The sequence below is a fragment of the Corvus brachyrhynchos genome, unplaced genomic scaffold (assembly GCF_000691975.1).
Source record: "Corvus brachyrhynchos isolate BGI_N302 unplaced genomic scaffold, ASM69197v1 scaffold162, whole genome shotgun sequence".
In the NCBI taxonomy this organism is placed as follows: domain Eukaryota; kingdom Metazoa; phylum Chordata; class Aves; order Passeriformes; family Corvidae; genus Corvus; species Corvus brachyrhynchos.
The window spans coordinates 4,265,575-4,288,864 of record NW_008236696.1 but is presented as its reverse complement, the minus strand read 5'-3'; the positions used below and the strand labels follow the sequence as shown (position 1 = coordinate 4,288,864).

Genomic DNA, 23,290 nt, shown 5'->3' with positions numbered 1-23,290 from the left:
AACAGGGCAGTGTAGCCACTAGAAATGCAAAAGCTGTTTTATTTCTCTAACAGTTGCTGCAGTTTGGGTCCTGCTTTAACCAGCCAGAGGAGAAATCCAACACCATTTATGATAGCAAAGTGACAGTTCATCCACCATGGCCTGAAGCCTGCACATCCCTGCCTGTCCTCAGGGATGTGCTAACTGAGGTGGGTTTTTTGAGTGCAGCAGTCCCAACACCCAGTTTTATTGGACACTAGAGCAGAGATCCCCATGATTCCTTAAGAACTAAGCAGCAAAAGAACCTCTGTAGATGCCCAACTCGATGTGACTCTTAATGACAGTAACTTGCTTGGCTGTTATGAACATTAAGCCTTGAGTAAGTACAGAAAAGTCAAAGCAATACATATGGGCAAAGGAGCCACTTGTAAAAAAGGCTGAGAGAATTCAAACAGCCCTTTATTTAATATAAACAAAGAAGCCGATCCTTCACTTTGATCTCATCTATCCTTCCCTCCCCCAGAAAACAGAGAAGCAGAATATAAAGAGCCAAGAATGCCAAGTAGGGGAGAGAGAAAAAAAGGCCAGATCACCAAGGTAAATGATTGACTATGAGCTATTCACTTCACAGGATGATGACACCAAGTTTTGTGTGTGGATCCTTCCCATCTGAGACAGGCTCCTCACCAAAGATCCCAAAGCCTCCTGCACTCATTTCACATCCCTGACCTGCTGCCAGTGCTGAGGAAAGAGCCATGCAGCTTTACACTCAGATTGAAGAAAAACAGCCCTCATGAAGTATGACCAGAAACAGCAAGGCTGAAATAACAATTATTAGGAAAGGGCTGGAGAGCAAGAAATACTCCCCAGAAGGGAGATGGCTTGGCAGGATAAAACATGTCATGGATCCACTTATATATGAAGTTCTTCTGCCAATCAGATAGTGTCCAGAGAGGCAGCTTGCCCCTCTGGGGGAATCTAATTTCAGACACAAGATCACTGGATTTCCTTTTTCCTCAGAGCAGGCTGTATCTGGAGATCAAAGCCCCACCGGGAGCTGGTATATAGTATATTCTCACTTGGATGGAATTGTAGCTCCTGTGAATGCAAACATGGCAAGAGGAGAATACATTCTTTATGTGACATTTCCCGTGTTTTTCTGACCACTCATATTGCTGGCCAGAAGAAACAGATTTAAAGGGCAGATTTAGTCAAATTCTGCTCTTTGTGCTTTTTCTCTGCTATTGTGGTGCTTTATTAAGGGTGATGAGGGATCTACCCCGCCTACCCCAGTCATCCTCCAGAGCAGGTAATATATAACTCCATTCATTGTGATGCTAACGAGTTCTATTTAGCTGTATTTAACTGGATATCATGACTCCACGCGATGACCTTTCACTCCTGGGAAGTAGTTTTAAATTTGATCCACAGCAAAGGAAAATCCCTCCAATTCATTGGCTGTGAAAGGTCACAAGAGAAATGTGTTTTGACAGTATCTGCTTGTGGTTCAGTTCTCAGTATACCTGAGCATCAAGCTGGTCTGAATCAGCTTTTGTGCTGGCAGTCTAAGTACCAGGCACCCTGAGAAAGCACTGTGGAAAAGGCAGCCAAGCCTCTGGCAGGGCCAGTTGGTGTAGGCAGTGCTTGGGGAGGAGATGCCCCATTGAACCCAAGGCATGTGCTACCCAGGATGAAACACAGAGGTCCTACTCAGCTGGTCTTTTAATGAAAATATTAAAAAATGCAAGTAATATTCAATGTTAGATACAAGCACGCAAAGATCTCGTGTAAGCATCAGACAGCGATGCCACAAAATACTCTTCTACATGTGACTTCCAGGACAAAAAAAGGTAGAGAGAAAAGGCAAGGACTAAAATTGTGTTAACACTGTGGTGTTAAAACTTCACTGGCCCCTCTTCTCCCCTTGGCTGGCAAGCCCATGCAAGCCATTCAGCTTGGAATTTCAAAATAAAAGACTGTAAAAAAAATTGTTTTGTCTTTCCTCGCTCCTTTGTGGCCATTCCCCATGCAGAAGTGTAGGGGCTTGTTTAGCTCTTCTCATCAAAAAATACTTGGCACTGTGATATGGTGTACCATTTACAGGGTGGGAGGAAGTGTTGTTTTACTAATTTCTCATTACTTAATGTTGTCATTATAGCAAAAACTAGAGCTATCAGTCAAAAAATCCAACCAAAGAAGCAAGCCACCCCACCAAAGCAGTAAGAAGATTATCCTTCTAAAAGCTTTCAGGTAAATGGGGAAGGGCTAAATACTGTCAGCCCACTTTTACACCAAGAGTAAGGGAGACACAGGTGGCTGAAAAGAATTCCTCCCTCACACCAGCTTGTGGCAAAGCTCAGGTCCCAGATGGGACACTCCTAGCCTGAGTCACCCATCCAAATCAGAACAGGTGTATCAGATGTAACAGAAACCAGAACTTAAAAGACAATAAAAAGCACCAAAACCAATCTTACAATGGGAAAGCTTAGTCACAAAGTTGTGGCAGAAAAGCAGCTGTTTTTTGGTGGCTCTGATCAGATTTGTACAGCAGTTAGCTACTACTAAGGTATTAAATGAGGTCTCTTGATATTTAAAACTCCAAGGAGTGCCCTGAAAGTCAGTCTGAAAAGACCTTTCCCTTCCCTAAAATCTTAGAACATTTGAAAAAACCCTGCTCAGACAAGGATGGTTGAGGTCACATTAGCCAACATGAGGAAAAAGAACAACCTTTACACCTGCCTAGACATGTCCAGTCTATAAAAGAAACCAAACCAGGCTCAAAAAGCAAATATTGTCAGTAACTGATGCCCCTGCTGATTTCTGACTGTGACAGTACAGAGAAAACAAGCAAGTGAATGCCAAGCCTGCCAGAGACACTGAGCAGCCTCAGGGTTCAGAATTAAAGGCGTTGCTGCCACCAGGATGGTGATGCTAAGTCTCAAGAAGATGGTGAGCAACCAACCTCCGTTGCCATCAGCACACGGATGTCTCCTTCCTATGGGAGCAGTGACAGCTACATGAAGCAGGAGGGTAAAAAGCATTTGAAGTGCAGGAGCTTAAAGGCAAAAACACCTGCATGACTAAAAAACCCATTTGTTTGTGTCACCTAATGCCAAATCTATTCATTCACAGCATGCTCGAGGCTTCCCCACAATACACTCAATTCCCAGTGAGGTCTCTGGGCTCATTCAAGGAAAGAGGACAGCCAGGAGTCACCACAGAAGACAGTCCTACAACATTTACCAGGGAGTCCTCTATCCACCACGTGTAAGAGCTGTGTCCCGAGCACAAGTGCAGAGGGTGAATTCTTACTTTACTATTAACTCATGGCCAGAGGGTAACTGACACCCAGCACAGGAGAACTGGTACAGGCAAAAATAAGGATGCAATGTGTGTTCTCAGGCAGATCAAATTCAAGGTGACTCTGACCTGTGGCTTTGGCACAACACTGGGACAAAGTACCATATTCCTACCTTGACACCTCCACTGTGGAAGAAGAAGGAGCAGTGCACAGCAGAACAGCTGAGAGCTCTCAAGAATCTCAAGTTCAGCCAAGTTTTAGGTTTTAGTGCTGTAAAAAAAAACAAACAAACAAACCCAACCCCAAAAAAACACCAACCAACAAAATGCTCTACACAAAACAAAGGTACAAGGCCTAGTCCAAGTGCGACCCTGCCTTTGTACTACAGTCAGAATAAAGAATAAGTAGACCAGGGACGCTCAACCCTTGAAGTTTCTGACCTAGAATGCAGAAGAAATACACAGGGTGGCAAGTTAATAAAACACACCTGCAATAACTTTTTTTGGAAACACGCCTCAGCTGAGGTACCTGGCTTTGCTCCCAACACTTAGAAACAATCCCGAAATGTCAGTGACTGCTGTTTAACAGACAGCACCATTTCCAGGGGGTCCTAAGTAAACCTGAACTGACAGATTTCTTTTTTGAAACACTGTAATAACTTATAAAGCTGTCAAAGTGGGGTTTTATTATTATTATTTAAAACAAGCTCCTATGTAAGTCCTTGTATGACAAATTTTAGCCAGCAAGTAATTTTTAAAGTCAGGACTCCAGATAAACTCCAGAAAGCTGAAAATATATAGAAGCTCTGACACAGCTTTAATTAGAGGTTGTAACCAGGTAAATTAAAAAAATGTTGGTTTGAGGCTCTTTGCTGTTAAAACGTCACTAACACCTCTGCTGTGTTGTTCATAAAATGCTTTAATGCAGCTGAACAGATACATCTTCCTAATACAGAGTTCAAAAGTACATTCATCCTAATGAGTCCTTATCTGCCTCTTGTGTCTCTATTCCCCTTTGCTCTGAAAGAGTACTGCAGGTTAATTAAGTTTGGTTAAACTGGAATTCTTCCTTCTGAGAGGAAAGTTAAAACACAAAATAGAGTTGTGACTTACAAAACTACTTTTTGACCATTTTAGACATAAATGGTCACCTGCAGAAGGGCCTTGTGGATCCAACTAAACTTCGAGCTGCCTTTGCCTTCGGACCTTACTCTGACCTTTCCCCTCTGAATAAATAAAATTATGTACTCTGTAATTACAAGCTGTTGCTGAGGTTCCTGTTTCAAATGTTCCTGTCATTGCTGCTTTTGCACAACTTTTAAATTCCTTACTGCTCCATCTCAGCTGTTTCTACAGACCAGCAAAAACCATTCTGATGGATCTCACCTTTCTCTTGGAATAGATTTTCATGTAATTCTTTCATAGTGAGTTCCAAATCTTGTCTCACTTCTGATGTATAACCATCATAAAGGAAGGCCTTGTCTGGCTTGGGTTATAGTTTAAGAAATAGTCAGATGTAGATAAAAATAAAGAAAAAAGGGCTTTCCCTGTTATTTATCTTTATGGAAGCTTTTATAATCCCTAAAGATGTCCTTTGTTTTCACTTCTGTCAAGTACTTTAATTTCCCCACTTAATTTAAAACCCCAAAGTCTAAGAAGAATAACTGATGGAGAAGTGCAGAATTCTTAGGACATATCTAACATGCAATGTAGTGCAGAGCTATCTGAGCCAGCATTAGATAATCAGAGGTCAGAAATTATGTACACACCAGGGTCACTGGCACCTGAGCTACCTCTAGGATCACACATTTTCTCAGAATTCTCCTCTCTGTGCTTCACAGCCGTCCTGAGCTACAGCCTCATCCCTGCAAGGTGCTGAGCACCACAATACTGAGCAACTTCGAGAGGAACTGAAGGGGCTCAGCACCCTGCTGGGTTGAGCTGAGGCTGAGTGATGTCGTGGGTGGATGCTTCCTGAAGTGCAGTTAAATTCACTGAGGCTTGGGTTTTCTGCCAAATGAACGCCAGCTGAGGAAGTTATGCCTGCCCAGAGGCTTTCTTCAGTGTACGTGTTCTACTTAAAAAAAAAAATCTACTGTAAGTTTTGTGTTCATAAACTGATGTTCTCCTTTTTCTTCCTCTTTTGCCCTCTCTGACTTCTGCCCTCCCTCCTCAGCTGCCAAGAAAGTGCCCCTTTGTGTACAGAAATGCCCAACAGTTCACAGAAGTTAACTAGAAAAGACACATTCAGTCACTTTCTGTCAAAATGCCTTGACACTCTCTTTCTGTCCAAAAGACCCTTTTGCTTTGGAAAGGCCCCCATTGAACACCTCCCCCCTTTCACCTCCCTCTTGAACTTACCCTGCAACAACAATGCAAAATAAATAAGTAAAAGAGGCACCCTTCTCCCCTGCCCCCAGCCTTTGCTGCAGCATTTGGTTGTTGCCATCTTCACTATTAATTTTATGCAAGACCCTCGCAAAGTCCAGACGGGTGCAAAACTGCTGCTGCTTGGCATTATATTCACAGAAATTCTGTTCCTCTTTCATGACATTTTGCTTTTGCCTTGATGTTGTTTTCATCTGGTTTCTTTGGCTGCGGGAAGAGATCCCCCCGTGCACGAGCCCCTCTGGGTGTGTGTGTCAGAGGGAGGGACCGTGTCACACTCTGCACCGAGAGTCCCCGGGCACGGTCAGCGCAGTCTGGAACAGAAACTCAAGGCTGCTTCTTTGGTTTGAAAACAAGTAAGTAACAGATGAATTATCTCAAAATCAAAACACAGCTCTGGAAGTACAGACTGCATCATTTTGATCGAGGTTTCAAAGTCCTCCGGATGCCCATCTCCCCTCAAAGATACTCAGTGTCTGGTGTGACTCCTATTAAGCTGTGATATGTTAAGACAAGAGCTAATGGCACTGTTTAACTAAACCTTAGCTTTTTTTGCAGTATAAAACTTTCTGAGACAGGTCCGGGAGCAGGTCCTGCAATGGGTAAAACAAACATGTTAACTCAGATCCCGTGTTAATGGACAAATTTATTTCTGGATCCACTTTGGCCAGAAATTGAGGGGCTTTGCCCAATGTATATCATCTGTCTAGAAATTACTGGAGGTTTTACACAAGGATGGGCTCTTTGGAATTTGTAGCTATGTATTTTTAATACTGTCAATAAACTACTTCCTTGAGACACAGAAGGGCAATAATGGGAGCTGTTAACAAAGTGTGAAAAGAAACGGGCAAGCAAAGGTTAATCACATGGCTGTCCACTAATGACCTCTCCAGCCCCGAATTTAAACCCTCCGCTACTTGTAAAGACCAATCACGTGAATAATTTCCTGTCTGAGGTAGTCTTTATGGTTAAGAATAAAAGCTGAGCTTATTGTGAAAAGAAAGTGCTCAGCAGGGGAGAAGGTTATTATTTTTAAGCTGATCTAAACACCTGGGTTTCTCAGTAGACCCTATTAAACTTCCTCCATTATGTCTAAAGATTTCAATCATTCCTACCACAGTAGTAAATTAGTGTATTACTGCTTAAAGCAGATAAGCTGTAGTGATGGGGACATCCTAAGCTGATGCTGCTCACCCACCCTGAAGAGAGGCCTATGCAGCCGGCTCCTTCCCCATAAATAAGGCAACAAGGCCTGATGCCATCCCAGAATATCGTCTCCTTTCAGTGTGTTGAGGTGTGAGAGGAACATTGACTCCTGCTGCTAACAGGGCCATGGCACAGACCAGGCCTGGGGCATGGGAAGGTGCCTGCAAGCGCATTGCTCTTGGAGCAGGGCTGTGCCTGAAGCTGTATGGCATGGGGAAACTTTGGAAAAGCTTGCTGCCATCTCTTCTAGATACCTCCAGTGACAGCCAGAAGGAAAGCAGAGAATACAGAAATGTGAGATATTCCTGCTTGAAGGTTTAGCTTTTGTAGCAAAAGGAGTTCTGTGAGTGAGAAAAAATAATGCTGTCCTGGCCAGTGGCTTTCTGCCCTCACTCCCTCTTTCTTCTCCTCTCACCCCCACATTATTCATGACATTTATTTCTTTTTCTTCTTGGAGTTATGATTCTAGAAAATGCCTGGAGATCAGCCTGTGCACAGAGGGAGTACACAGCCCCCATTCCTCCCATCACAGCTTGCTGCTGCTGGGATCCCCACAGCTCTGCGGCACTCCCCCACCAAAAGCAGCACAGAGCAGGGCTCCTTAGTGAGGGTAGCAGAGCCCAAGCCCTGGCCAGGCAGCCCCCCTGAGGCTTCACACAACGTGTCTGCTGTCCTGACTGTGGTTTGTTTATGGGCTTGTATATAAAGAGTGCCAGATTCTCAGCCAAGTCCCATTTATCTCTGGGTAAACTCCACCTATGCCATTTATTTCAGTCCTGATTTACACACATCAAACAAAATACCTGCAAATCTTTTCCCTTCTCAACTTCCCCAAAACGTCTCGCCTGGCACATTTAAACCAAGACAGTCTGCAAGAGTTGTAAAATGAGTGTGAAATTTTAACTCGGGTCAACATAAAGTGCCCACCTTACAGTCTCTGGAGGGAATGGTATTATACCTTATTAACCTGTTTAAAATGCTGCCTGGAAACTGCTTGCTATTGCACGGGTGGTGGCACTGCTTTTTCTACTTAATAAATGGAGTCCTTGAGTTTTCCAAGTGCACACGAGAGAGAAACTCTTCTGTTCTATAAACAACTGTGTGTCCAGTTTCCATGCACGGATACCCAATTTGTGCATGCAACTGTAGTTATTGTGCATTCAAATGGGGCACACCACTAGTCACGGGCCTGGGCTTCTTGCCAGTGTAAAAGTCAGCCCTTCTGTATGTAGAAAGAGAAAGCAGTATCCAATAGAAACAGTGCTCTGCATGCACTCACAGCTCTTATTCAAGGCTCTCAGAACAATGTCTAACTGTTAATCTTCCCAACACTGCCGTGAGGCAGGGAATATTTTATCTACATTTTACAGTCAGAGGAAACTGAGGTTAAGTGACTTGCCCAAGGTCAAAAGACAGATTTAATGACAGGCTCAGGATCTAGCCATGAGAATATGCTGCCCTGACACTGCCTGCTACACCTTGGAGTGGGTGAGGAGTAAATGTGTCCTTCCCGCAGCATCCGAGCACTGTCGTTTGCTAAAGGTCTAATCCAAGGAAGCGCAAACAAAAATCTGCAGTGGTGCCAAGATTAGGGAAATATCTCCTCTGTGGTTGGGCTCTTTTTGTGTTGTAAATGCAGAGGCTGAAATTTCCAGAGATGTGGATGCCCAATTTCCGCTAACATTAATAAGCTGATGTGTCCAAATCCTGTAGGCAGCTTTGAAAGCCTGTTTGTGCTTTCCCTCTTCCTACTATTCAAGCATAGAGTAAGGTCAGGGCTTTCCCATACCCTCTCCCTTCTCTGCCGGTGGAAAAATTCTGGCCATACCTTCACTTACTCTGCAGTGAATGGATAATGTCACTGGGGATTGATTGATCTAATACCCACAAAAGGCCAGAGGAGAGATTCCCTTGGTTGCCACAGATACTGGATCAGGACCTTATCTTTTTATGGCACTCATATCACTCTCACTATTTTAATATCTGAACATCTTGTGGTTTATAATATATTCCACTTCCTAACTCACCCATGAGATACAGAGGTAGCATTAATCACTTAATCCCATTTTACAGATGATGAAATGAGGCACATCAGACTCCATACTCATTTCAGTCTGAACTACTCTGAGACACTCTTGGCATAGGCAAGAGGATGAGATAAGCACCTGCAGCCAGAGATTTAGACACTGTCTTAGGAGGGGATACTACAGCAAGAATGAACAGCCCTTTGGAAAGTGCCTTTTTTTACATTGACTGCAAAGGGAGCCCGGATGATGAGGTAGTTAAAATCCCTCCCTTCGAGACAGATACTGCTGGGTCAGGCGAATCCCTTCCTAAATGACTTGCCCAATGCCATGGAGAAATGTTGTGGCAAAGGAAGACATTAAGTCCCAGACACAATCACAAGGCTGTTTTCCTTGGACTGAGCTTTGATTTCAGGTAAAAGATTTTTTTTCTTAAGGCAGGAAAAAATACTAATAAGTTTAAAACTATTAGCTTTGCTTGGATTAGTCACTGGGAATCTCAGCAGCCGGGCTCTTGAGCTCTGGCCTCTTTGACTTTCGTATGTTTAGATGTTCAGGCCCTAATGAGTTGATCTCGTTGATCTTTAGGTACCTATTCATATGCAAATCCTGGCATTCTACTTTTGCTAAATAGTCTTTGTATTAACACATGAAATAAATTTTTTAAAAAAGAAAGTCAGGCTGTGGTAAATCCTCATACTTAGGTTTGTTTGCATTTGGATAAATGATCATGGTCCCTCTTTATATGATCTTGCTGTACCCCTGTTAGGAAAAGGAGGGGGAGGGTTGGGTGGGTATTGAGAAATCCAACTTTTAATCTCTTCCACATCATTGTAAATGTTTTATCAAAGAAATGAATTGTCCAAGAACTGAGAGATAAAGATGCAAAAATATGCTAATTCCTCAATTTCCTCTTTGGCCAGATTTTTAAAATTACCACAGAAGGGTCCTCATTCTAGTGTCCTAGGTGGTTTTTCTACTAAAAAGACCAAATCTGTCTTCTAAGGCTCCAAAAACCATGGCCTGCCAGAGGGAGGACGCCTTTTCACAGCAGATTTTGCAGGTTCACGGTGCATGTGCATGTGAGAGACCTGTACATCACTGTGCCATGCCAGCACACACTCAAGAGATTTTGAGCATGAATCCTGACCCCAATAGTGAATGAAAAGCACTCAATGACTTCAAAGGGTCCGGGATTTCACCCATCATTTTTCAGACTCTGAAGCTTGCAATCATTAATGGTTTGTTCTAAAAGTGGTGGCTGCAGAGCAGTAAAGTCATATGGGAATTTCATTCAACTCTGTGACAAACTTCTACTATCTCTGTTTAAATGCTGTGTATGGTACAGTTATGTATATAATGCCTACAGTACAGTTATTTATATATTTTTAACAAGATTAGTCACAGAGAGTAATCTGAAACACAAGAAAACTCTTGAAGGGCCTTGAAACCTACCCTGGGCACTACATATACACTTATATGTATTTATGGATATGTGTAGGCACTTAAAACTTCCAAAAAAATCTCAGCCTTCATTTGAACAACTTGCTTGGAGTTGTAGCTGAGTTTCATTTGCTGAAGAAAAGCTGTTTAGGAGCAAATGCAGGTTGCAACAAAATGTTAGGAACAAACTGTCCAGGATCTTCTTTCACAACAATCCCACGCGCTTACAAATCTCCCTTTAAGAATAAAGTGGTAGTGCAAACACCTAATTAAAAAAACGGCTTGTATTCAGAGTTACTAATTAAAAATCCTCATGTTCCCCCGACTTTTTCCCCCCTCTGTGGAAATCTGCAAGTTATTTAATTGAAGTCCCATTTTGTCGGTGCAGATGCACGAAGTGTCTGAATCATCAAACAGATTTAGGGTGTTTTGATTGTTGTGTGTGCCTCATTGCTATTCCCAGAATGTCGAGCTGAGCTTATGCTGATCGGCAGGACTTAGAAGCATGAAACAGTAAAAGAGTCCTTTCTTCTCATCCCAGCCCCATCCCCCTTGCCCCCCTGGATTTACATTGAAACTTTGCCAATCTCAGATCGCACTCTGTCTGCTGCCTCTGCATTAAAATGGAGCTGCTTGCCTGTTTTTTTGGCCCCACACTCCATCTTCAGATTCCCCTTGGCTGCCCTAAGACGCCCCTCATGTTGCTTCAGAGAAACTTCTTTAAGAAGGCAATTTCATTTTCTCTCTATTTTTTCCTTCTTCTTCTTCTTCTTCTTTTTTTTTTTTTTAATAAAAATCCTTCTCTGTTTTTACATTTGTGTGCTGTGTGAAAAGAAAGGAGACAGAGGAGGAGAGAGAAGCCTGTTTTCGTCTAGAGGTGAAAACAGCCTGGTGAGCAGCAGGTGCAAAGCCCCAAAGCAGCTGCTTTCTGCTCTCAAGTTGAAGCGCCTTGGTCCCCCACCCTCCACGCCAAGAGCACTTCATATAATCCTCTCATGCAATTCACACTGTAATTGCAGATATCCAGACTGCTAGGGCTCATTTTATTATTATTTTTACTGATAACAAGATCTGCAAACAGGGGACCGGTTGCAGTAATTAGTTGTGTGTCGCTAGGCAGCTTCTGCAGAAGCAACTTGGATTCTTTTCCTTTCTTTTTCATTCTTTTTAGGGAGGGGAGGGCACGACTGCTTTGCCCCCTCCTAGCTCTCCTCTTTTTACCCCCTTGAAGGCCACTCAAAGTAGCACATGGAGAACTTTCCTGCTGGCTCTGTTAGGTCCCTTTATTATCTCGCCTGCCTCTTTCACTCCTTGAGTCGCAGGCTGTTGGATGGGTGCTAGCAATGAAGATTATTGTCTTGAGGACCAGCTTGTTTTCTCAAGGCTCTGCTTGTTACATTGCTAATTATGGGTCTATGGGATCCTTTTCTGATATTTGACTAAGTGGCATGGATTGCTGTGTAATCATTTCCCACTGGGGAGGGGGATCTTTTTTATTATTATTATTATATACCTCTGGACAACTTTTCAGTTGTTTTTATTTAGGTAATTGCTCTTCCCTGTAATCCAGGAATTCTTATTTTTTTAATCATATTATGGATTTCACCAAACACTAGTTAACATGTTAATTACTGGTAAATACACACTTCTTTTTCCTTCTGTTCAGAGTGAATACAGATCCTATGAATGTGTTGTTTGTCATCTGTACCCCTTATGTGTTATCTCTGTCTAATAGGACACTCTTGTTTACAGAATGAAAAGACTGAACATGGACATTTGGCTCCAAACTTTTGTTTTAGATTAGGGCTTAATGAGTTTATGCCTTTTTTTTTTTTTCTGTTTTATTTTTCAAGCCAAAACATAAAGGAATAAAAATCAGTTTGATGACATAATTATTTTTAATAACCTGAACAGATTTTGCAGTGCTGAGACACCATACAAAAGCTGGGAAAATGGGATCCTTTATTTAGTTGCAGAAAGCTTGATCCAGCTGCCATGAAGTCAAGGCAAATTTTCCACTTAGTCAGAGAAACTCAAATCAGTGTGGAAGACCAGACAAGTTTCTTCCAGTGTGTCCTGGTAACACACCAGGGTCCAAATGGACAAGTGTGGTTCAGACAGAGGGGAGTGGAGTGGGGAGGAGATTCTGGTAGTATTCAGTTATTGGAAATGTTTTCAGTTTGCCTTAAAATGGTTTATTTTCCTGGCTTGTGCCAACCGTGATTTTTGCAAAGCTGTAAGTTACTGAGATCTTTCTTTTATGCTGCAGTCCCATGTTTTGATAAAGAAAACTATTGCTAAACTGACCATTGTAAAAAAAAAAACCAAAAAACTTGAAAGACTCAAAAGCTCCAATAATCCCTCTGGATGAGTGCTGCTGGGAAAATGGTGCTTGGCTACAGTGACTTTAAGAAACCTCAAGTCAGATTGACACAGAACTGGAAAAGTAAAAAAATACTTTATTTTGGGTACTGGATAAGGGAATTCAGACTGAGATGTAAATGAGAACAGTCTAAGGCTGATTTAACCCGTGCCATTCTATCTAAGATGTCAAAGACTCTTTCTGGCAATGAGGAACACCCCAAAACATTGGTGCCCTCTGGGGACAACTCTTCTCATGGGCCTTGACTCATATGTCAGGATGTTGAGTTTCACACTTTTTTATGGCTTTTTCAATCACTCCAAAACTTGTGTGGCAAAAACTTTCAGCTGAGATATGCAGGCCAGCTGAGTGTTGTCAGAATCCAATGACACCACGACAATAATCCAGCCAAAACACACTGTGCTGGTGCAAACCCTCCTTATTTATTACATTGTTTTATAAAGAGATACTTGCCTGAAGAAACATAACAACTCTGAGCTCTGCAGCCTCTGGTATGTTTGCCTACAAAGTTGCATGGCTTAGACCCATTTGTTTTTAAAAATGGCTTGGTAGCCTCTTCTCAAATTTCAACCCAAAGAGCTGCTGGACTTGGAGCAAAGTAAACACAGTCCAATACTAATTCTCAGCAGTCAGTCCAAAAGTGCTTTTCCCTGGGGGGGCCAACAGGGATGTCCACAAGCTTTCAAAATAAACATAATTCAAGGTGACACTGGCACACCAGGACTTGCATTAAGGATATGTCAGAAGTAGTAAATTGCAGGCTGGCAGAGTGGGAAAGAGCAGGTCAAGTGATATTGTGAAAAAAATCTGTGTTGGTTCCTGTGAAACTTTCAAGCAGTTCAGTCGGTTCAGTGTAAATGCTGTTAGTTGTACACCTACGCTGAATTTAATCTACAGTGTCAAAACAGTTTGCATTCTTTGCCATTAGAAATGTGAACTTCTTAGAGACACTCCTGAAGATGAGATTTATTAGGCTAAAAAGTGACAACTCCTGGCTATTTCCTGGAGAAATGTATTATTCCATCTCAACTAAAATTAAAACAGGTCAAGTAAACAACTCTGAAAGCTGGAAAACTCAATTTCTTGCCCATCCAATTATGCCTAGCTAGACCAGCCCGTACAATTTTCCATTATGACTGTTATGAACTGTGTGTGGTCCCCTGACTGTACCATACGAGCTGGAGCACCGGAGCACAATAAGGCATGTTAGGGGCTGTCAGCGTGTTTTAGGATCTCCTAATTCTTGTTCACTGTAATCACATTGCTGTGTACAATATAGCATTTGAGATGACCCTTTGAACAAAATTTCTTATTTACATCTACAGACTTTGGAAAAGTTCCGTTTGAGAGATAAAGAAAGTTAATTTTTTTTTTTTTTCATTAGATGCAATCAAAACTTTGGGTGCTAATATAGGAACTTTCTCCTTGGTCCTAGATTGCGGCCTTAACTGTGCTTAAACATTTTCATCCATGTTTATTTATGTATGGATTTTTCTTTTTTTTTTATACTGGCCTGCTTTGCCCCGTGATCCCCTATCCTGCATTCTGGTTGCTTTGCTGTAATTAATTTGTTTACTCTTTCAGTGCTGCTTGAGTAGAACACTGTAAAATCTTCTTAAGCACCAAAGTACCTCCAGCTCTTAAAGAAGAATCTATTTTTTATTTAAATCAAAGCAATACAATCCAACCAGCTTCTCATTCTCTTGCTCCTCCCAATGCACATATACTTTCCAGCAGTTACGAAACTGTAGAACCATCCTACAGAAAACAGCTCATATTTTCATCTCAGCACTTACCAGCTTTTTTAATAGTGCAGATGGGCTGCAAGAATAATCCTTCCACAGCAAATCAGGAAGTTATGGCACCAGCTTGGGAAAACAGTGACAGGAAGCAGCAGCACAAGCAGGATTTTCCAAAGGTGAGAAGTCCCTCGTCACCTGCAGGAGTATGGAAGATATTTCAGAAAGGCCAGCAAAAAAGGAGGAGTAAATGTCTCATTTGGCACAGTCACAACTTGGTGCCAAGGGTCTGTGAAGGGTAGTGTGCTCAGGCTGGGAGCAGGGTGGGATGTTCTAACTACTGGGAGATGTCTGCAGTGGTGGGAAGGGTGCAGGGGTCCCTGGGCAAGCATGCCTTGTCTCATTTTGGGACACCACTGCATAGAAGGACAGGGCTTCATATGGAGAGGCTGGACTCAGCCAAGGTGGCGTGAGTCCTGCAAAGCAGGGATGGCATCCATAATCACGTTCATTACAGTCATTGAAATATCATGAGGGAATAAGAAAGACTCTGTATTCCAATGTGTGTTGGAATCAGCCCTTTCCCTGCAGGTTAAAAGCACTATAGTGTGGACTGCATGAGGGAGGAGCTGCTCGCTTGTCCCCTCCTTTAACTCCTTGAGGTGTCAGAGTCAGTTACCCTAAGAGATCTCCTCACATGCCACTTGTGCTTTAAGTGTCTCCTCCATAACTGGTCCTTTGTCCCCGTATCACCCACTCATTAAGTATCAAATGGCCAACCCAGATCCTAGTCAACTCTGGTCTTTGTGATTATTTCAGTCAAAAATACCTTTGGGCTTTGCCTCTCACTTAGGAGGATAAATCTACAACAATTGTCCCACCAAACAACTCAAAAGGGTGGGCAATAACTCGCTCACCAGGATGCTGACCCCACCCTCAACTTCCTGCTGTGGGAAGAGTTCTGGTGTCCCCAACCTGCCTGCATCTCTCTGCTGGCATTGCTATGGCATCAGGGAAACCGGTGCTTGCATAAGTCCTGCTCCGTGCCCAGAGCTCTGGGACTCTGTAATAATGCTACAAGATGTAACTTAAATAAGAGCAGTATGTGGGCAGGCAGACACCACCCAGTGATTTGCATGTGCAAATACTTGTACCAAATTTAAAGGCTGCTTGTGAAACGAAGGCTGTAAGTATAGCTGAGGCTTGAAAGCAGTAAAAACCACCATTAAAGCAGTCCATTAAAGCACAATTACACACAACAATAACACACCTAACTGCTGTGGGCCCAATACAGCCATTCCCAAACTAGTCTGAAAGATTTCATATGGCAGGTTTCACATTTTGTGCAACTGTGCTCTACTGGTTTTATCTCTGTATGTATTAGAGCAGCACTGGAAAAACCCAGGTAAAGCTGGGGCCACATCCTGGTAGTCAACATAAAAAGTCATAGGAAGAGATAGTTATCTTAATTTCAGCAAATTTAAATAGACACAGGAGGGGAAAAAGTGGGAAACAAAAATGGGTTAAGGCACTTGCCAGAGGTTATAAATTAGGTCAATACCCAGGGCTTTAGAGCACTGGTCCAGTGACACATCCACTGCACAGCCCTGCCTCACGCTGACCCAAACACTGAGAGTTTGGTTTCCTCCCGTCTGCACAACACTTAAGACACCTACTAATTTTCTACTCTCACCAGCAATGAGGACAAAGGGCAGATGACTGGATTTTGTTCCTCTGTGGCTGCCAGCTTTTCAAAGCCCTTCCACAAGCTTGAATAACATGTGTTGCATCTGGAGTTCTGAGGGCCATATTTTAAAGGGCTCACCACCCGGCAGCTCCTCCGGGAACACTGCCGGGAAGCAACCACCAGCCAGATGTTCAAAATAGCTCAGTACCAACTTGCTGAGACCTTTGGCCATTTACCATGGGGTCTGAGAGAGAACAGAACAATTTTGAAAGTCTGCAAAATGTAGTGTGCTGGGTATTTTTAAAATAAATGTTCTTCAAGATCTAGTATTTGTAAGCCAAATATTTAATGAGCCTTGGTAGCTCAGCTTTGGGCAATCTGGTTATAAAGCTCACCTATCTATGGAAAAAGGAACTGTTTTGCTTTACGAATGGAAGTGCACAAATTCTATGCCATGATTAAAGGGCTTTTTAAAAAATTGCAAATAGTAACAATTTTTGGAGACAAGCAAAAGGCCTACTCCATTCCCCCACAGTTTTGTAATGGGATCCTGTTTTCCTTAGAATCATAGAAATTATTAAGTGGGAAAAAGATCTTTAAGATCATTAAGTCCAACCATTACCCAGCACTGCCGAGTCCTCCTCTAAACCACATCCCTAAGCACTTCCTCTACACATCTGCTAAATACCTCCAGGGATGGTGACTCCACCACTTCCCTGGGCAGTGCTTGACAACTCTTTCAGTGAATAAATGTTTCCTAACATCTAATCTAGACCTTCTCTGGTGCAACTTGAAGCTATTTCTTCTTGTCTTATCTCTTGTTCCCTAGAGAAGACGCTAATCCTCACCTGGCTACAACCTCCTTTCAGGGAGTTGTAGAGAGTGAGAAGGTCCCTCCTGAGTCTTATTTTCTCCAGGCTAAACACCCCCAGCTCCCTCAGCTGCTCCTCACAGGACTTGTGCTCCAGATCCTTCCCCAGCTCTGTTTCCCTTCTCTGGACTTGCTCCAGCCTGTAAATGTTTTTCTTGTAGTGAGGAGCCCAGGACTGGACACAGGGCTTGTGAGGTGTGGCCTCACCGGTGCCCAGCACAGGGGACGGTCACTACCCTGGTCCTGATGGCCACACTACAATGGCCCAGGTGCCATTGGCTTTCTTGGCCACTTGGGCACACACTGGCTGATTCTTACCCATAAACACCAACCCTATCATCACCATCATTAAGCTCTAGACAGTTAAACCACTCCCTAATACACAGAGCTACTCACGGCCTCTCCTTCCTCGCTTGTCCCTTCTGAAGAGGTTACAGCCATCCACTGCAGCCCTCCAGTTGTGGCAAGGATGGCAAGGATGTCATAGTCTTCCTGCTGCACCATGGCTTCCAGGTCCTCCTGTTTGTCACCCATGCTGCCTGCACTGGTGTCTCTCAAATATTTGTGTGCCTCCCCATGCCTTATCTGCTGAGAGCCTGGGGACCTACACCCATCTCATGTATCAAACAGAAGGGTGGCTCCCAGTGTTAGCAGTGCCCACACTCACTTCCCCCATGTCAAAGCCAAACTCTTTAGCTTTTAAGTGCTTTTATTCATTTTTATAAGCCAAGAGTGACATGTTCACCAGAGTTCATCACAGCTCTATTTCTCCCCAGCCCCCCCCATTTAATTTTAAGAAGGGGCCAGCCCCAATATTTGAAACTCCTGCTCCATTTCTTTCCATTCTCTTTTTCTTCCTTCCTTCCTTCCCCCTCGCCCCCTCCCTCCATCTCCTACTCTGTCCCCTTCAGAAGCCCCCAGGATGACACCGCTCATTGATGCTTCTCCTTCATTAGCATTTCAGCAACTTGGCTCAGTAGTTTCAGAGACAATCCGTCATGAGAAAACTGAAGAATGTGCCCCATTTGCATGATTCTGTGCCAGAATGCAACTTTTTCTCAGCTGTTCATTGTGTAATTTCCCCTTGAGCCTTCAACTTTCCCATGAAGTCCCAGAAATCATATTATAGAATTCCAGACCAGCTGCAATGCTCCAAAGATTAGTTTTATGGACATTTTAACCAATCTCACAGCTCGACAAAGAGAATCACATACATAAGAAACATGGTTTTACTTTCTGTTGTTACGAAAGGCAATGTGCCTACTTGAATAAAGTCCTTTGAAACTACAAGAAGGAATTTATGCCCCATGATGAGAATGATCCAATAACTGTTGTGAATCCTTAGGCATATTTTTAACTTCCACTTGTACTGCCTTAATTATTTTATTCCTCTTACAATTAAATGTTTGTAATCCATTTTGAGAGTCTTTCTGAAATGAATGGATATGCAAACAACTTGATTGAAATGCTCAGTGCATATGACTAAAAGTTACTGGCTCTCACACATCAGCAGAACAAATCAAGCTTTTCGTTAGTTGGTTTTAGAAATCAAAAAGTGGATTATAAAAAAAGACAGGCAGATAAAACCTGCTTCTAATTACTTTCTAGAGGGCATCTGAGTTTGTAGAAATAGAAGAGTTTATTATATGAAAAGTAAGCAAGGAACTGAAAATTGGTGTGAAGCAATCAAACTACTTTGTCAATTAAAATGTATCCCATTAGGAAAATTAGGCACCTGTTCCACAAAAGTTAGACAATGGAGCATGGGAGGAGAACACTGCATTTTAACAATCTGGTTGCTAATTAAATTCTTTACTTTTTCCTATGTATGCCAATAACTATCATTTTTCCCATGTCATTTTTAACCTACTGAAACAGAACTCATTTTTAATTATTCTGCCTCTTAAAACCAGCAGATCTCTTCAATGCTTTCAGAGCCAGAGCATATAAAATACAAGCATTTAGATAAATATTTTAAATACTGTCTGGAGACTTTTTAATACAGATTTTTGTTGTCCCCCCCCTCCCCCTGTCAGTGGGGTTGGCTGTGTGAAAACCATCTTTGCTGACTCAGGTAAATATATGAAACAAACACAGGGACACACTCACACTATGGTGAGTGTATACTTATATATCTCCTTGCATTGTGTGTGTATATATATATATATATATATATATATAGTGCAAAAATCCTATGGAATTAAAGCTTGCCAAGATTAGGACTTCTTAAACAGATAAATTAGGGTTCTTCCGATGTGAAAGATAGGGTTGGGTTTTTTTTTGGTGAGAAGCTCACACGGTGATTAGAGTGAGGTTGTGGAAGATTTCATTAATTATAGGTGACTGGTTTTCCTCTCAGAGGACAGCTCAGGTCCCCCAGCTCCCCCTTGGCAGCTCATCTTAAATTGTTGTCTAACCTTTCTCTTAATTCAGCTCATCTTGAGCTGATGGGAACTGCTTTCATTCCACCTCTTGTGGAGGTAATGAAACAATCTTCTTATTCACTTGGTTCCTCTGAGCCAGTGACACACAACAAAAAACCCAGGGCCCTGATTAATGGCCGCTAATTAGCAATGTTAATGACCAGGTGTCCAAGAGCATGGCCAGCTTCTCTCAGCATGGAGTGATCCCTCAATGAGGGCCCTGCAAATCCAGCCCCAGTGACCCTTCCCCTCAGCTGCCAGTAATGAAGCTGAGCTCTCTCATTACACCCAGGAGAGGCTCAGGGGGAGGCCCAGGCCTTGAGAGCCAAACCCTTTCCTTCGGCTCTAGTGGGCCTTCCATTAATTAAGGTCAGCATTTTTGCTCTCCATCCCCCCCAGCCTCAGCCTTTTCCCCCTTAAAAAAAACCAACAAAACAACACCAAAAATCCCCCAACCCTCAAAGGTAAAAGATTTGGATGAAGGAAGGCTTAGTTTTTTCAGCTTTCTCTGCTTTCCCAGTGAAAAAGGTGCTTTTTCCCAGAGTGTTCAGGCTGCTTGCAGCCCCTCTTTCCCCTCGTGTTTTGAGGCCTCTGGATCCAGCTATGGACTGAGGGAAATCTTCACTGGATGCAGTTGCTCTCTGCCAAGCCTTCCCTTCCACCTCACAGTGAATAAGTACTTGTAAGAGCTCGAAGATGGAGAGATATTTGCGCTGGCAAAGCAAAAAAAACCATGTATATCAGCTAAAAACCCAAATGCACATCTCCACAGCTCAGGCTGGCCACACAGAAATGTATTCATATATTATTTCTCATCAACACTTTTGTTATGCTTATTATTCTTAATTTTAGACACATAAAAAGTGAGTTTCAACATAAACAGCAAGTAAAATATGCTCCTTTGGCTGCAGTTTGTAACTCCTTTCCTGCAGCAGCTCGAAGTGGAGGTGCTGTCTGCTCTCTGCCTGTGGGCTTGGGACAGCAGAAAGGGGAATTCTCCCTGTCCAGCTGTGGCCCCAGCCTGGGCTGCCAGCTGCTGCCTGAGCCTCTGATCATCATGACACAGCCCCTGTCTGTCAGGACAGGCTGGGGGCGATGGCAAGAGTTTTTAAGTTGTATAAATTGATCTTGATTTTGGCGGGAGGGAGCCTTTACAGGATGGGAGATGTTTTATCAGTGTGCATGCAGCACATGGCTACAAAAGAAGAGCCAAATGTTTAAAGAAATACAGAACTGCTTCATTTTTGCTTTTGCTTTCATTTTGCTTAGCAAATGTAGTGATATATGAGCAAGGAAATACTTGTAGTGCACCTGCCTGCAGCCTGTGTGGTAAGGCTGAGCACTTCTGGAGTTTCCAGAAACTTCAGAATTTGACTTTATTAGCTTAAACTTTGACAGTGCAAATGTTTTCTTTCAGCTGGAAGAATATTACTACAAGTTTCTAATTTTTTCCAGTTGTGCACTGTGAAACGAAGGCACAAAATTAACATGCACTGAAAGGGAGTAGTTAAGGGAGCTGATGGGATGATAGGAAGCTTTTTACTCTAGGTCACATCTTGAGCTGGAAGTGACAGAAAGTTAATACTGCAAGAATGCCATTTGGTGGCTGTTCTAAGATAAGGGGGAGCCAAGCTCAAGCCTTAATGTGTTAATGCCTTCACAAGTGCATTAACAGTAGTTGGGGACGTAGCTGGACACCATACTGCACCAATTGTTTTCCTATAAATCCTTAAGGGGGTGATTTCCATCTAACTGTGTAATACTGTCTCCTTCCAAATGACAATTATTCTCTGCTCTCTTGACCATCTGGGAATTACAGCAGTGACTAACATGGCAAATTAATATCAGGGTGATAATGCATTTGGATTTCTCCAGTACAATTTAATGAGTTACAGAAAAGAAAAGGTGCTGCCTTTTGACATGGCTGGATGCTCAGGCACAGGAGGTGACACTCCAGTGACAAGGCTACACTCCAGCTTCTATGCATAAATAAATTATTAAACTTTTCATTCTTGCCTCGAGACAGTTTTACTGGCACCCAATTTGACGAGAGAAAAATCTTGCAAGATACTCTGGTTCATTCCCTGTCGATTAGTTGCTCTCCATGGATCCTTGGACTTTCTAAGCAGATGCAGCCTTGAAATTGTGCTGCTTTCACCTTGCACACAGCAGGTTATTCAGTAAGGACCTGCTCTGGCTCTGGCTTGCTTCACCTGAAACTGTAATCCTACAGTGGGTCAGCTGTCTTTTAAAAGGTGTTTTTGAACCTGACATGGATTTTGAATGAAGGTTTACATCTATTCCCTATCCAGAAGATTGCATTGACTGTCATTATAGATATGAAAGGTTCAGTTGCCTGCTCTCCCAGAGACCTCCTCAGAGATTTTGGGTAAGTTACTTATGGCCAATGAAGGTTGCTACTGAAAAGATGATATAATGATGGTGAGTGCATCAAAAATAAAAATGAATTTAAAAAGCTGATTGAAAACAAAACCCACCCAAAACCCAAAACCAAACCAGAATAAAAATTAGCCTGACCCTTAGCTTCCTGTGAAGAGTCATAACACCATTGCCTTTATTTTCTGAATTCAAGACAGACTGAAGCAAGGACTGACCCTTCATGTGCATTTCTGTGGCATCAAAATCCTATGGGAAACCAGTGGCAATTGAGGGCTTTAGCTACATGACATAAAGAAGAACAACTCAGTTTTCAAAATATTGTTCACTCCTTGTAACATCATTTCTAGCACCATGCTGTTCACACAGCCATGAAGAGCAAAGCAACTCCTGCAAACTGTAAGAGCTTTTGTAACTCCATCCTACACATCTAATTGATCAGCTATGCCAAAAAGAACAAAAGTCTTTCTATAGCTATAGTTATTCTATTACAGGTTATGCAGATAAGACTACAACTAGAGCCAGACACATTTTTTTCCAGATAAACCTTTTCCACTGACAAATACACATGATCACAAACTTTTCATGAATGGGCATTGAGTTCATCTCTTTTCTAGCTACAAGTCTGAAAATGTTTTCAATCTAAATTTACTTGCAGTTAATTAGAAAAGTCTAAGAAGCTTCAAACTGTGAAATATGAAATTTTTTTTTCAGTGTTTTAGTTAATCAAAATTTTGCCAAATTTTCACTTCAGGCCTTCACCTCTGTTATTGCATACACACCCCTGTTACTGAAGAACCAGTTACCTGAACATCTTCACTGGCCTCCCTTCTGCCTCCTGGAAGCTTCTCCTTTCAGGCAGTGGCTGTAATGCCTTTTAAAAATATCATCAAAAGTATTTCCTTCCTTACATTAGAGCATTGCTGAAGCCATTGCTTAAATAAAACAACCAGAACTCTGACTGCTCATTATCTAGTGGTAGTTCATTTATGAAGAAAATAGGGATCAAAAGCAAAGTTTTGCCTAGTTCCAAACTTTGACAGGCATTCGGACACAGCTTCTGTTCTGTGTCCCACAGGGAAGGAAGAAATGAGAAACTCATGAAAGCAGTGACCATCACAGGGACCAAATCCCAATCACTGATGCCAAGGAAGTTCTGAGACTGACTCATGTAACAATGAGCTAGACCCTTTGGAAGATGAGACCTACATGGAGTTGTGAAATCAGCTGACAATAAAGATGCTCATTCTCCTTACACCCATACTGTCCCTGTTATGTGCCATATTCTGTTTAGTAAACTCTTCAACAACAGCAAAAATAAGTCTCCAAAACTACTGAAATCTTGGCACTGGCAATATTTTGCTTTTATTCCATCTTGGTTTATGCCTGCTATAAAGTCCCAGTAAGGATAAATCTGAGGAGTGCACAGCAAGCATAGAGTTTGGGATAA

General features: G+C 42.5%; 1 long non-coding RNA gene across 1 annotated transcript in view; it reads left to right on the top strand.

Moving 5' to 3' along the window:
• The first annotated feature begins 9,230 nt into the window (after positions 1-9,230).
• LOC108444868 overlaps positions 9,231-23,290 on the top strand; it is a 51,471-nt gene continuing 37,411 nt past the window's right edge. Inside the window, exon 1 of the long non-coding RNA XR_001859579.1 lies at positions 9,231-9,312. This is a non-coding gene — a long non-coding RNA (uncharacterized LOC108444868). The remainder of the gene's footprint in view (positions 9,313-23,290) is intronic.